Source organism: Loxodonta africana, chromosome 26 (assembly GCF_030014295.1).
Source record: "Loxodonta africana isolate mLoxAfr1 chromosome 26, mLoxAfr1.hap2, whole genome shotgun sequence".
In the NCBI taxonomy this organism is placed as follows: Eukaryota; Metazoa; Chordata; class Mammalia; order Proboscidea; family Elephantidae; genus Loxodonta; species Loxodonta africana.
The window spans coordinates 16,177,948-16,193,634 of record NC_087367.1 but is presented as its reverse complement, the minus strand read 5'-3'; the positions used below and the strand labels follow the sequence as shown (position 1 = coordinate 16,193,634).

At 44.4% G+C, this 15,687-nt stretch overlaps 2 protein-coding genes across 3 annotated transcripts in view; both read left to right on the top strand.

Annotated features, from left to right (window-relative positions):
• Window positions 1-15,687, top strand: part of PRKCE (protein kinase C epsilon) — a 628,435-nt gene that overhangs the window by 299,981 nt on the left and 312,767 nt on the right. The gene's annotated exons all lie outside the window — the stretch shown is intronic.
• Window positions 1-15,687, top strand: part of LOC135228697 (uncharacterized) — a 69,610-nt gene that overhangs the window by 12,119 nt on the left and 41,804 nt on the right. The window contains exon 2 of the mRNA XM_064277141.1: window positions 8,067-15,687. This exon is cut by the window's right edge and continues 41,804 nt beyond it. The gene's annotated coding sequence lies outside the window, so the exon portion shown is untranslated. The remainder of the gene's footprint in view (window positions 1-8,066) is intronic.

Genomic DNA, 15,687 nt, shown 5'->3' with positions numbered 1-15,687 from the left:
GACCTGTTCCTTCAGGGAACTTGTGGAGAGGTGGTGATAACATAGCATGAAAATGACAGCTGTCCAGGCAGGTTGGTGTGGTGGCAACTTACTGGGAGATGTTTTCCATCAGAACCATCCTCTTTCTCCTCTCTGCTCTTCTTCCTCATCATAGCCTGGCTCACTACTGCCTGCTCAGGGCCTCCTCAAGTGTCCCCTTCTGCCATCGCCTCAGCCCACTGCAAATACTCACTTGAATTGTAGGCTCTTTTCCTAATGAACAGCCAGGCTTCCCAGCTAGGCAGCAAGCTCCCGAGGACCAAGGCAGTTTGTGCCAGGCAGCATGTGGGAGGCCCCTGCAGTGAATGGGGCATGGAAATTAGGGGCACAGTCCTAGCCTCTCTGCTTCTAGCTGTTCTGTCTTGCACAAGGGCCTTCTCACCTAAGTCTCAGCGTGCTCATTTGTAAAATGGATATAAATATGCCCCAGGTTGAAAGAGGTAACATAGTAAGCCTTCAAAAACCGTGTCCTGATCACTACCAATACCCCTTACAGCCCATACGTTTTGTTCCACAATGTTGGGTACATGATAAGTTGTTACTGTCGAGTTGATTCCAACTCACAGCGACCCTATAGGACAGAGGAGAACTACCCCATAGAGTTTCCAAGGAGTGGCTGGTGAATCTGAAGTGTTGACCTTTTGGTTAGCAGCTGAGCTCTTAACCACTGCACCACCATAAGTGTTCCATAAATGCATATCTGCTGATCAATGGTGATGAGAGCTGTCATGATATCAGGGACTTTGAGAGCTCTGATCTGAGCGAGCGAGTGCTCGCTTCTAGACTTGTTTGGGGGAAGCCTGGAACTTGTCTTATTCAGAGTGATTAAGGGAACAGGTTGTTTGATAAAGGAAGATTAAAGGAACTAATTACTTTGCTGAGCAGTGAATACCTGACTAATGCTAGGTAGAGACATCTCAAAGGAGAGGAAGTAAGAGTCCAATAAAGGGAAGAATAAAAATTAATAGGATAAGCTTGAGATAAGGGAAAAAATAGACTGAATGGCCTGAGAATTAGAAGGTTATATTAACTTTGAGGAATCTCTGAAGGTGAGGCAGCCTAGCAGGGTGCCAGGGAGGGCAAATGTGGTGAGTTATTTAACTGCCTGATCCGTAGTTCCCTTAACTCTAGAATGGGCGTGATAGTGTCATTTCATGGGGTCAATGTGAGGATGGGATTTGACAGTGTACATGAAGCACTATTCGTGTCACCCAGCACACGGTAGTTCCCTTCCATTATTTTCCCCAAAAGCAGAACATACGTTCGTTTCAAAAGTGAGCCCATGTGCTGAGGTTCTGCTCAGAGTGGTAGAAAAATCTGAAAACGAATAGTGCAATGGTTGAACGTGATGAACATAATTCATGTCGCTGAATTGTACATGTAAGAAATGTTGAAATGGCGAATATTTGATTACATATATATTTACCTTGATTAAAAAAAAAAAAAGACTCCCAGGAGCACCTAGTGATCAGTAGAGTTTAGATACCACTGCTCTTGTTGTAGAAGCCCTGGTGGTGCAGTGGTTAAGGGCTCAGCTGCTCACCAAAAGGTCAGCACGTTCGAATCCCCCACCTGCTCCTTGGAAACCCTATGGGGCAGTTCTACTCTGTCCTATAGGGTCGCTATGAACCGGAATTGACTTGATGGCAACGAGTTTTGGTTTGGCTCTTGGTAGCTATTGTTGAGTCAGCCCCCATGCACAACAGAATGAAACATTGCCCGGTCCTGTGCCACTCCCTAAATTTGAGAAATATAAGACTGAAAAAAGAAGCTAAAAAAAAAACAAAACCCAACAACATAGTAAGTACATGTGTCATGAAAGCCTCTGTCTCTACATGGGTAAACTTAGGAACCTTGAAAGACAGAACCGCGCGTCCAGGGCAGCACCATGAGTAGAATGGAAAGGCTTACGGGAGTCTGCTGGGAAATGAAATAAATGTTTTTCAGGATAAATGCAGCAGGTTAGGCACATTTTCACAAATTTGTTTTGTTTTGTTTTATTTTTCACTCACAGTCACTACGAGTGGTAGATGTATTCTTTTGGAACATTGGCTATATAGTAATAGTAATTTCCCATCAGGCAGTGGGCCTGATGCTGGTTATGCTGGCTTTGGGAATTTCAATGAAAAAATGAGACTTTCAACTGAAGAACAAAAACAAAACATAACAAACAAACCCCCTTCCGAACAAACAAACAAAGCCTCTGCTAACCAGTGAGGAAGGAGCCCTGGTGGCATAATACTAACTAACTGAAAGGGTGGCAGTTCGAATCCATAAGTGGCTTCACAAGAGAAAAGATCTGGTGACCTGTTCCCAATAAGATTACAGCCTAGAAAACTCTGTCGGGCAGTTCTGCTCTGTCCTACAGGGTCACTGTGAGTTGGAATCTACTCAAGGACACACACAACCACGATTCCATGACGGTAGGCCTGACCCTGTCTCTGCACCTTGGTGTCATCTGGCCTGTCCCTGGACAGTGGGGATAAATGATGCAGCCAGCCATATCAAGACAGAAACATGGTGATTTAAAAAGGAATACTCGTAAGCTGCCAGGAAAAGCGTAGTTAATCCTTTACTCCTTTAATTTGGTGAGGAAAAAAAAAATGCTTGTCTGAGTTTATGCAAAATGATCATGTTTTATTCAGCATTTAGTACAAGTCACTCTTACGGCATGCAGGGTAGATGATGTCAGCTTTTCCATCACAGCTGAATGAAGTTTTACTGAGCTTTCATGCTGTGTTAGGGAATGGGGAAACCAAGCTAAAGAGGGTAGCTTACTGAGAAAACAGGCGTTGTCTCAGTAAGATGAAATCTAGGCCGATGCAGAGGAAATGCTGGGGGGCGCTGGGGTAGGAGACACTAATATTGAAAGGTGGGGGGTACTGGCAAGAGGTTCCCAGGGAAGCTGTGTTTGGGTTGCAGCTCACTGGACAAGTGTGTGCACCAGGAAGGCCTCGTTGGAGACGGGCACTTCATGGAAAGTCTCAGGACTTCACGATGGTTGTCATGGACGTGAAGAACTGGGGGTGTCGTCATGCATGAGTGACCTCACCCTGATATTGCCCCTGCCATGTGTGAAGGAAAATACCAGGCTGCAAACCTGAAGTCCTGGGTTCAGCCTGGCTGCATTACCTTCTCCAAGTCACTTAACCTCTTTTCAGGTGCACAGAGCTCTTTGTTGGATGGTTAAGTGGTCCTAGTCATCCACCCTGCCTATAGGTGGTCTGTGCAAGCTCCTACGGATGAAATTTGAGAATCACAGGCTTTAAATGACTGTGGCTGGGAAGAACCTTAAGATGCTCCTTGCTCCACCCTGTCACCTAGAAGTAGTATTCCTCAAGTCATCCTAAAAGGATGATTAAAGAAAACCAAACCCATTGCCGTTGAGTCCATCCCGATTCATAGTGACCCTATAGGACAGAGTAGAACTGCTGCATAGGGCTTCCAAGGAGCGGCTGGTGGATTTGAACTGCTGACCTTTTGGTTAGCAGCCGAGCTCTTTATCATTCTGCCACCAGGGCTCCAAAAGGATGCCATGACTGCCTAAATGTCTGTTTTTTCCCCCTTCTGCTTTTTTTTTGTACTCTTCTTTCCTGCCTTTTCATATATTGGATTTACACATTTTAATCAAGAAATTGTTTTTTCTTTGTGTAAATAACAAAATGTACATATTTGGTTTTTTGTTGTTTGCTTTGTTTCATTTTTATTCTTTAGGAGGAAGTCCCATTTTTTTTCCTTGACATTTCCAAAGTCGGCATAACCAGCGTTAGTCCCACAGCGTGATGGGAAGCTACTAGTACCATATAGCTGCTGTTCCAACTCCATATAAGACAGTAGGCAATTCTGCGTCAATATACTCTTATCCTAATGGTGAAGAACTCAGATACTTTCATTTGAAGGGATTACAGAGAAAACATACCCAGTTGATAAGTAAGTCTGGGAGGAATATATACATGTTTGTAAGTAACCAGAGGGACTTGCTTGTGGTCCAGTGCTTCATGTGCAGCCCTCAAAGCAAGCATGCAGGAGAAAAAAATGACCATTGCTAACTGTATTGGTGGTGTAATTAAATATATTATGTCCTTTGAAATATCTAAAATTATATTAAACATACAGCCAAGTAATCTAGAGAGCTGTCCACTCTATTTCTCTAAGAAGTACAGACATGATACCTGTTTTATCTATCCATCCATCCATCCATCTGTCCGTCCGCCCGTCCGTCTGTCCATCTATCTGTCCATCCATCTGTCCATCCACGTAATCTTGGCCAGCATTCCCCACATGGCATCTCACGGAACCTATCTTTAGCCCTGTTGGGGGACACGGGTTTTCCTCAGGACACAGCTTGGTAATCACTGTCCAAGGCAGTTTATTGGTGGGTCTGATGAATTAAGGCTTCCCTTCTGGGTCAGGCTACCCATCTTGGTCCATGCTAATAGAAATAAGTCATTTGATAGTTTTTGTCTTACCTTTCTTTTTCCCTTTTAAATAATATTTTATTACATTTTTGGTGAAGGTGTACACAGCAAAACAGATTCCCATTCAATAATTTCTACACATATTGTTCAATGACATTGGTTACATTTTTTTCCCTTCTATGATTGCATAGGGTTTGTTTGTTGGTTTTTACAAAAGTAGAATAACTATAACAACAACACTGTTCTACCGTGGCTGATGTGGTCAGTGCCCCATCTGTATTTCCTGGGATCTTGGTATTATTATTTTTTTTAATTTTATTTTATTGTTATTGTCGAGAATATATACAGCAAAACCTACACCTTTTCAACCATTTCTACATGTACCATTCAGCAGCATTGTTTATGTTTGTTGAGCTGTGCAACCATTCTCACCCTCCTTTACTGAGTTATTTATTTTACACTCTATTTAAAAAATCTGAGAAAGTTTATGTAGGCCGAAGGGATGAATGAATAGCTCGTGTTATAGAACATAATGCAGTTGAACATCTTCAGGGAAAAGGCACTTTTGCCCAAGAAAACTGCCGAATGTATGATGGCGCATGAAGAGACGGGGCCACATTTTCCACTGCATCCAGTGACTTGCACAGCAAGGAGCATCTTGAGGCTCTTCTAGGTCTGTTTCTTCTCTGATCACTGCCTGGCTGAAGTGAGAGGAGTCGAGGTGAGTTTGGCTGGGACTTAGATGGAGGAAACGTTGCAATATGGGGTGTGACTTGAGGAAAATGCTTCCTTAGCCTGATCTTTCAAAATACCTTTCTGTTCTGCCTAAAACGCTATCACAAGAGATTCACTTCTTTGAATTAAGGATTGACTTTTAGTAATAATCACTGCTGGCCAGGATACCTGTTGCCGTGGAGTCAATTCTGACTCATAGTGACCCTATAGGATAGGAAACCCTGGTGGAGTAGTGGTTAAGTGCTACTGCTGCTAATCAAAAAGGTCAGCAGTTCGATTCCACCAGGCGCTCCTTGGAAACTCTATGGAGCAGTTTTGCTCTGTCCTATAGGGTCACTATGAGTTGGAATTGACTTGACAGCTATGGGTTTTTTTTTTGTTGTTTGTTTTGGCCGGGATATGATGAGAGGGACAGCCTGATAAACTATGGGTAGGATATAAATTTACCCAATCTTTGATGTACTAGGCGCTTTTTGGAAACTCCATGGGGCAGTTCTACTCTGTCCTATAGGGTCGCTATGAGTAGGAATCAACTCGACGGCACTGGGTTTGGTTTTGGTTTTTTTTTTTTTATGTACTTTGGCAATATGTATCACAATCATTTAAAGTATATACCTTTTCTTACACAGCAGTTTTACATCTGTCAATTTATGCTAAGGACATATATGGGCAAGCACACAAGAGGAACATGTATGGTTATCCGCTGCAACCTTGATCTTGAGAGAGACTGGTGTATGGATTGAATTGTGTTCCCCCAAAATATGTGTTGAATTTCTGGCCCTTGTATCTGTGGATGTGATCCTGTTTGGAAATAGGGTTGTTCTTTTGTTATGTTAATGAGTCATGCCAGTGTAGGGTATATCTTAAACCTGATCACTTCTGAGACCAGAATACACACAGACATTCCCCCAGGAAAAGACAGATGACCTGTGAGAATCATCTGCAAGCAAAGGAATGCCAGGGATTGCTGGCAGACACCGGAACTAGGAGAGAGGCTCACAGAAGGAATTGACATGCCAGAGACCCTGATTTGGACTTTTAGCCTCCAGAACTCTGAGAAAATAAATTTCTGATCTTTCCAGCCACCCACTTGTGGTATTTCTGTTGTGGCAATAGTAGGTAATTTAGACAACCAGGAATGGCCTAAATTTCTTTTCTAAAAAATAGGATTGGTTAAACATATTTTGGTATACTTATACAATAAAAGGCTATGTGGCTCTTCCAAATATTAATGACTTGAAAGAATATCCTGTTTATTGTTGAATGACCAAATCAGATTCCAAATAGTAGGAGCTCAAAACCAAACCAAACCCATTGCCGTCGAGTCAATCCCAACTCATAGCGACTCTACAGGACAGAATAGAACTGCCCCATAAGGTTTCCAAGGTTATAAATCTTTCCAGAAGCAGACTGCCACATCTTTCTCCCATGGAGTGGGCTGGCGGGTTCGAACCACCGACCTTTCGGTTAGGAGCTAAGCACTTAGCCACTGGGCCACGAGGGCTCCTAGTAAGAGCTCATAGTATAAAAATAAATAATAAAGGTTTTTTGTTTGCTTACTTTTAAAGACAACCCTTCTTAAAGTGCAAATATTCCCTAAGTGATAGAAAACAATACTAGTTACCTATTGTTGCATGAAAATTACCCCCAAACTTAGCTGCTTTTAACAATCAGCCTTTATTTTACTACCTCACAATGTCTGTGGGTTGAGAATTGGGGAGAAGCTTAGCTGCAGTGGTTCTGGCCCAGGTTGTCTCAGGAGGTTGCCGTCAGTCATCTGGCTGGTACTGTGGTCATCTGAAGGCTAACCTGAGGCTGGAGGATCCACTTCCAAAATGGCTTCCTCATAAGACTATTGACAGGACGCTTCAGTTCCTTGCCATGTGGGTCTCTCCATAAAGCTGCTTGGCACAACATGGCAGCTGGCTTCCTCTACAGAGAGTGACCCAAGAGAGAGAGCAAGGAAGAAGCTGCGACAGCTTTAATGACTTGGTCTCCAGTGTAACAAATTGTCACTTCTGCCTTATTTATTCATTAGAAGCAAGTTACTAAGTCCAGCCCACACTCAAAGAGAAGGAGTTAAGCTGTACCTCTTGAAGGGAAGAATATCAAAGAATTTGTGGGCATATTTTAAAACAACTACAAACATACAAGAGTATCTTCCATCATTAATACGTTAGTATGGTTAGGATCTATTCAGTGGGGAGCCACCTTTCACTGGGTAATTGAAAGCAGTCCTAAAGAATGAGAGTTTTAACTTTGAGATTACTAAGTGTTTGGGTAATATTTAAGGAAAACAAGCCACCAGTAGAAAGAGGACTGGGTCTTTGGTGACTGGAGACGGTTTCACATTCTTGATTCTACCATGTATTAATCACATTACCTTGGACAATCAGGTACCCCTTGGTTTACCTATCAGGTTATGTGGAGGATCAAATGAACGAATACAGTTGAAAGCCCTATGTAAACTGTAAAGCAATAAACAAAGCTGGCTGTTACTGTCATTATTACTGGTACAGTTGTTATTGTTGGAAGGGATACCAGTGTGGGGAACAGGGAGGAATGGGACATAGAACCAGATTAGGGGGTAAAAAGAGGGAATTGAATGTGGCTAGAGTCACAGTTTTCCTTTAGCTGGTTGAAGCAGACATAGAGAAGGGCTATCTTGACTGTGAACTCACATGAGGCTGTGAGGGTTACAGGGATTTCTGTGTAGGACCACTGTCTTGGGTCTTTACCAGAACACTAAGGCGTAGTCCACAAGGAAGGCAATAGTCAGGGTGAAAAGTACCAAGAAGAAAACATTTTCTCACCTTCGGAACCAGAAAGGCCTCAATCTTCTTAAATTGATTATCCGTTCATTTATCGTTTCAGTAAATGTATATTGCTTCCCAGCTCTGTGCTACGCCCTGTGCTGGCTGGGGACACACAGTTAAAGAAGACACAGCTCCTTCTCCTCAGGGGATCCAAGTCCAGCAGGAATGGCCAGTATGCAAACATTTGGAGTAAAAGACTAGGCCTTGGCTGGTGTGACCTCACTCCCTGTACCTGGATTTGGGCTTCAGGTAATAGCTTTGTCAGATGGCCTTGTTCTTTCAGAGGTCATATAGTTCTGAAAATTTTATGTCTTTCGAACTTAACAGGCCCACTCCCAGTATTTATAGTCCCTTCTAGTCTTGGGCAGATACAAAGTCAGGCAGTTGCATTCAGATGACTGCGATTTCCGCTCATTCTCCTTCCAAGTCCTAATGGCCAACACTATACAGGTTCCAGAAGCCCTTTCATGCTCTTGCAGGAGGGGCAGGGTCTATAGATAGGACAGCGCAGAGCAACTCCTGCCGGGGATTCCACTTGCCATTGGCAGGGGCTCTTCGCGGAGAAGGTTGAAGCCAGTCTGGGGAGAAAGCTACATGGCAGTTGGTTCTCCTTTCTTTTACTTGCTTATATTTCTGGTGTGAGATGACTCTAAATATTTAGAAGTGATCTTTGTGCTATTAGCCAGGCTCAACTGTGAAAGGTAAATGTTTTTTTCATTTAGTAGTCCATGATCTCTATCCACGTGTGAGGCGGTAAACCGCGTCATGTTCAGGGTTTCTTTTCGTTGGACCACGAATCTACAACAGACTTAACTGGGAACTATTGGTGGCACAAACGGTTAAGTGCTCAACTGTTAGCCAAAAGGCTGGCAGTTCAAACCCACCCCAAGGCACCTTGGAAGACAGCCCTGGTGATCTGCTTCGGAAACGTCACAGCCTTGAAAACCCTATCAGGCACAGTTCTACTCTGCACACCTCGAGTCACCATGAGTTGGAATCAACTTAATGGCAACTAACAACAACATTGCTTCAGATAAAAGGCAACTGGTTCACAAATATTTATGGTGCCAAGGCCTGATGTAGGCACTGGGGATGCAACATTGTATTAGATAGAGGACCAAAAGGAGACTATTTACATTTTTTTCTACTGAGGAAAGATGGGCAATAAAGATACAACAAATGATTAAGGCAATACAGGTACCATAAGGACTTTGAAGATGATAAAATTAAATAATCAGTGCAATAGAGGACCATAGTTGGAAGGGGTCTGAAGTTGACATTTGAGCTAGTCTTGAATGATGAGAAATGATTCAGTTTACCAAACTTGACTATACACCTGTATGCAGTCTCTGTTCTATTTGAAATCCCACTATGATTTCTGAGATACAGAAAAATTACTACAAAATTCAAAACTTATGAAGAATTGTGCTTGCAAAATAAACGGCCTGTGTTGAGTATTCCTAGTTGGTAGCTTGAGGGTTGAGATGGGGACAAACAAGGCGTTAGTGATGTAGGAGGTGGAAGTGTTTCTTACTGAATCCTGAATGCTTAGACCTGGCAACATTCTCACCCAGGAAATGTGCTAACCATTTCACGTATTTTTCATTTAAATTTTTTAGGAGGTAGATCCAATGAAGTTTCTTGGAAAGACTGTTACGCCTTTTAGAAAATTATTGGTTTACAAGAATCCATTCATTACTGATATTTTTATTGCTGTTACCATTCAGAATAAGATCAGTCTATGTCACCTTGGAAACTGAGGCTATTTATTTAGAGCTCTGAATGTGGAGTTTGAAGGTTTTTTTTTTTTTATAATTGACTTGAGATAGAAAGAAATATGCTTCAGGGACAATGAAGTGTGTGCACAGCTGGTTTGTATAATGTGTTTAGATTTCCTTTTCCATATTTTAGAGATTCCCCTGTCGTTGCTCAGATTTTTCTTTTTAAATCAAAATCTCAGGGTGAAAGATGAGAGCTCTCTAAAGGATATGGAAATACAATGGAATCTTTAGGAGTCTGCAGGCCTTGGTTGATGATGGCACCCACAGTGCAATGTCTGTAAAACCCTGAAGCCCAGCCAGGGACATTAAATAAAAGACTACGGTGACCTCAGATTTTGAGAGTAGGTCATTTTACAATCTGTTCTTTTTTTTAAGAGTGCCTGGCTGTCTTTGCCTGAGGATAGTGCAATGGTATTTCCCAGGACAGAATTGAATCATTTGAATTTCTAGGTTGCAGACCCCATGATCCTTGGGAATTTGGAGTTACAAACTAACTGGGGAAATATTCCATGCTCGTGATAATTTCTGACCCTCTCAGGTCGTTCGACTGATGTGGCTTGGTGTTGAGGTATCTGCCGGGAGTGTCGTGAATGATGTGAGGTGTGGACAGTGCGTAGGTCAGAAGACAACCCTAGGATTCATCTTTCGTCTTCTGTGGTGCATGAGAGAAGCCAGGTCATGGCTCAATTAGAAAAACCATACCTTGTTCCTGCAATCTGTAACAATTGGAACATGGGCGAGTGAATAAATGTAATTCTGCCAGCTAGATACCCCTCTTGCACTAAGAGACTATGGATAAGCAGGAAAAGATTCTTGCTTTAAGTCTGGTTGAGGAGCCACAATATAGAGAAAGGAAATAATCAGAACAGAATAGCAAAAGAATTAAATCAGGATATTTGGATTAATATCCTCAGGGCATGGGATGAGTGAACCAGCAGGCTGGGAATTGTCACTGAATGCAAAGCCAGAGAAAGGAAGGAAGTTGTCAGTGTGGGCTGGAGAGGTCGAGAGGTCATAGAGGTTTGTTGGAAGAGATGGAGCCTTGATGGAAGACAGGTCAGGGAATGGGGCTAAGAGGACGTCTTCTAAAGAACCCAGAGCCCTAGACCTAACTAGGTGGTAGAAAGAAATATTGACTCCAGGGACGCATTCATAAAAAAAAAAAACAAAAAAAACCTTTTTTTTTTTTTTTTTTTTAGGATTCTAATATTCTGAGTTTTCTCTGGAGGGTTAGTAGGTATGAGATGGAGGAAGTGGAGGCCACTAGGCCCTGTGGTCAAATAAGTCTAAATAAGACTGGGATCAGCAACTAATGGTTTTCTTACTGCAGGAATCCTCAGGCCTTTACTGTGCTGATGTTCCCAGTGGCTTCCCCAAGATGGGCATATACAGCTAGCTGTCTTCTGCTTATTCAACCACAGAACCATGTTTTTGTCCAGGAGGACCCTGCAAGGACTAGTGTTCCGAAGAACATAATTGAGTTGGGGCAATGGTAGCCTAAATAGCTTATTTCAATGCATTTGTAATGCAAGTCACTATCAGTAAAGTTGTGTTCTCCATGGGCTGAAAGCCCAAGGGAATTGATTGGAAGGAAGTTAGAGGGAACTGCATTTTCAGAAGTCAGTGAACGAGTGGCCTTCCAAGGGAGCCCAGCCTGGAATAAAATACCCTAGGGTCATCTGGTTCAAAGTTATTTCTCAGGATATCCATAGACACGTAATATGGGCTTGAAAAAAATAGTATTGTTAAAATCATTCCTGTTCTTCTGTGGATATGTGGGGAAGGATTTTGTGCGGCCCCATCATTCCGATGGGTTGCAGCCACTGGGGCCGTGATTGAGGGCAAGGCTCAGAGAGCTGGCAGGATTAGCGTTGCCAGATAAAATATAGCATGCCTAGGTAAATCAGAATTCTTTAAATGTAGAGTTACATAGTTGAAGTGACCCACTGTGAATAATTTTCCAGTATGACTGTGTCCCAAATACTACATGGGACATACTTATGCAAAGAAAATCATTCATCATTGATCTGAAATTCAGATTTAACTGGACGTCCTGTGTTTGTTTTCCAAATCTGGCAGCCCTACGCAGGATGTTGGGGGTGCCTAGATGTGCAGACCAGAAAATGACTGAAAAACCTACAAGGCAAGGTAGCATGGATAGATTCCATGTTGTAGAAAGCCCAGGCCTTCTGTTCTTGGAAATGGGTTAGGCCATTGCAAGCCTCCCCACTCCCATCTTTCTCTTTTGTTACACCCCACTCAGTTTGGGGGAATCTGTCTTTATTTGGCCCACATGGTTTTTAGAACAAACACACAAGTGTAACATCTAAAACTTTATCAGATTTGTAGCTTCTCTTGAAAATGCAAAAAAGCTTAGAGTTTCATAGAAAGAGGCCAGTTGTGAATAAACCCAGAAATCTTTAAGCCAAAAAGTCCATGAGTTCCCTGCCTGCAGTGAATGCAGTGGGGGTGGGCGTATGCCCATCCGGGTCAAACCACAACGGGGGCAGAAGACAAGGAGATAACGTTTCTCAGCCCCCTCCCCTTTTTGGAATTTGAAGTGTAATTGAGGATGCCAAATTATCTCACATGTGAAAGTAGAACAAAGGTTTTAAACTGCCTCTTTGTACTGACTCTAGGTGAAATGAGAGTTCTGAGAGGGGAGAGTTTGCTTGTCTGGAGTACTGGAGGCTCTGGGAATGCCTTTCACTGCTAAGAAGCTCAGTGTCTTAGCTCCACATTTAGTGATGGTCACTAAACAGCTGGGGCTTTCCAGTGGCTCTACGCAGGGATCTCATCAAGAGGAACAAGAATCAAGCAAATCTCCTGGAAAGGCCTCCCCATGACCTGTGGGGTGGCCGCCCCTCCAGCTGCACTCCTCTCTGCTCCTGCCTGTGACTCACCCCCTTTCTTCTGTGCTCTGGGACCTGCCTTTCCCCGAGTGGCATGGGGCATGCTCCTGACTTATGAGTAGGCTGGCGGTGGTGGGCAGCCAGTGCGCTGTGAATGTGTGTTGGTAGGCCTGAGCAAGGAGTCAGTAGGATGCTGGAGAGCTGGTCTGTGTGTGCACTGTGTAGGAGGGCTTGGATGTGGAGTTTGGAAGGCCTATAGCTTCTATTGATCTCACAGACTCATAGTGACCCTGTAGGACAAAGTAGAACTGCCCCAAAGGATTTCCAAGGAGGGACTCGTGGATTTGGAATTGACTTGATGGCAACAGGTTTGGTCTTGGGTTTGGATAACTTCTCTCGACCATTGTACAGACACTAGCAGGGACTCCAAGTCACTTCAGAGGGCACTGTGACACCCAGTACTCACTGGCCGCTGCCAGCGTTAATGACACCATGAGTGCTTGCTGTATCCTATGGCAACAGCAGCTCCTTGTTAATTCAGAGTAATCCTGGGGGCAGGCAGTATCACAGGCCACTGCACATTGCCTGGGAAAAACCCCGGGTCATGAGCATCCTTGATTTGTGTCCAAGCTCCAGGAACATCTTTGCTTGTTCTCCACTGTCATTCTCCCACCCCCTAGTTTGGGAATCTGGTAGTAGGAGGAGGGGGAAGTGCCAATAAAATGTTGCTCTAGAGGTCAAGTTGAACTCTGAAAATGAGTCCATTAGATTCCACAATCAATATCCAGCTTCTAAACATTATGTATATTGATGGGCTGATTGCTAGGAGACTAGTACTGAGGGAATTGGAATCCATTTCGCTGGGGCCAAATTGGTTGTTGATGGGTCATAGTAGACTGTGGCTTTAATCATCAGCTAAAAACATCCTGGACTCGAATAAAACACAACTTGAGCACATTGGAGCCCTGCTGTGCTTTCCTGAAAGCCGGGCAGAGGATGGTTTTTGCTGGGTCCTGCACTGTGGGCCTGCCAGACACAGAAGGGCTGGCTGGAGCTCCAAGTGAAGCTTCTGCTGGTGTGACATGAGCGAGCAGAGGAAGGCAGGTAGGGAGGGTGGAGGTGGCGGGGGGTGCCTAAGACTCTGCAACTATGAGATTAAGATGGGCTGTTTAGGGAACCGTGGATGAAGACTGGTCCAGAATGAGAAGTACAGCAAAGGCTTGTCTACATCCTGAAAATCAATTTGGCATCTATTTTCAATTCTTAGTGGCCACTGCTAAAGCCGGCAATTTAGCTATTTAAAATCTAGCATTTATATCTCCTTCTTCTCTCTTACAGACATTCCCACACATGTACTCTGTGCCACAGTTTGGCTAGTCTTCACACTCTAAACAACACTGTGAAGTACACAGAATTTAAACAAATGGCCTGAGGTTGCACAGGAAGGAAGTGGTACCACCAGCTCTGCAGATGCGCTCAAAGGTCATGTTCTTTTCACCCCATCCCCACAGCCTTGGTTTATCCTTCATTCTTACCAATAACTCCCCACGTAGGGAAAAGGCTTTGGGTTTGCTCGTTAATCTTCCTCCCTCTGGCTCTTGCCCTTTGCAGTCCATGAACACACATCTTCACCTGGCCTGCTTATCCAGCTCTGCTCTCAGGACTTGGAGACTTACAATTGGCTGAGACGGGGTTCTCACAGCGGGAAAGACTTTCCTTTAAGGTTTTTCAGTCCCAGAGGCTGGGCGAGAGGAGGGATGGGCATGTACTCAGCACAAAGTGTGTGTGGGCGGGTGTGTGTATGTCTATGTGTGTGTGTTGAGGAGAGGGCAGTGAGGGGCTGGTCAGTTGGCTTGCAGTGACGACACATTTTGTACCTGTCCCAGGTACAGAGCGTGATATGGTTTTGTGGTATTCTGGTAGTGTGGAATCTGGAATTTAATATGAATTGTCCTGGGCCCAAGGCCAGTTGGTCCCCTGCCCCTCTGTCTCCCAAGTGACACATTCAGCAAGTGGGGGTGGGAATCCACTAGGTGATTGATGAGGCTGAGTCCTCCTGGACTGACAGACAGTCCCTGGTCATTTGGTCAGGGGATCTGGCCTGCTCCAGCTTAGTCAGCTCAGCCTGAGGCAGGACCGCAGGGGCAGGACGTGGCAGTTTCCCAGAACAGGTTTCTGGGGCAGGAAGTTGAGGGTAATTGGGTTAATTAAACCCCTACAGATCTCCAGCTGCAGAATTGCTTCAAGGCACTCGGAAGGTTTAAAGTCGTGCATTTAGTAAAACAAAACCAAAATGCCCACAATTAAGCCAAGGTGAGCCCTTTCTACCCACGGTGCTGTGTGTGGTTCGGTTTAACTCAGGGGCAGGAAAGAGGGCAAAGAGTTTCCATTGTTCTCTGAGTACCTGTAGTCTGATTCTGAACAGGGACTTGGCTCTCGTGGTTCCAGGTCATCCCTTGATCTTACCCTCTGCTAGGCCAAGTTGGCAGGTGTTTCCTCTGCCTCCACTCTGTCAGGCACAGCTCTGGCAATAGGATTCCAGCCACTAGGAGATGCCTGGCTGAGGGTGCAAACCCCACAGATGCCCCTGGCCGGCACTGACAGAAACTGCTGTTTGACCCTTGAAACAGCCCTGGTGATGCATCACACCCTCTGCCTGCTGGGCCAGCATTTGAAGGGTCTCTGCCTGTCCTTCTTCCCGACAGGGACTGCCTCAAGCCTCAGCTTGCCAGGCCAGGCCCAGAGAACCTGGTGGGCAGGACTGTGTGGATCCAAAGAGGCACAGACAGGGCCTCTCCCACATACCCTGTGGGGATTGCTCTGGGTGGTGTCCCTGGTTGGCTCCAAAATAAGGCAATGGAGGAATAAGTATGGTGAAAAAGAAGGAAGGTGGTCAGAGGTGACGCTGGGAGTGCTAAATTGCTGAAGAGCACAGTAAAAAGTCAGGGATGGGAGCAGCGATTAGGTCAGCGCTGGAGGAGAGAGCTGGAGAGAAAAGATGAACACAGAGCATCTGACTGAGAATAAAAGATTTTTATGTGGACTG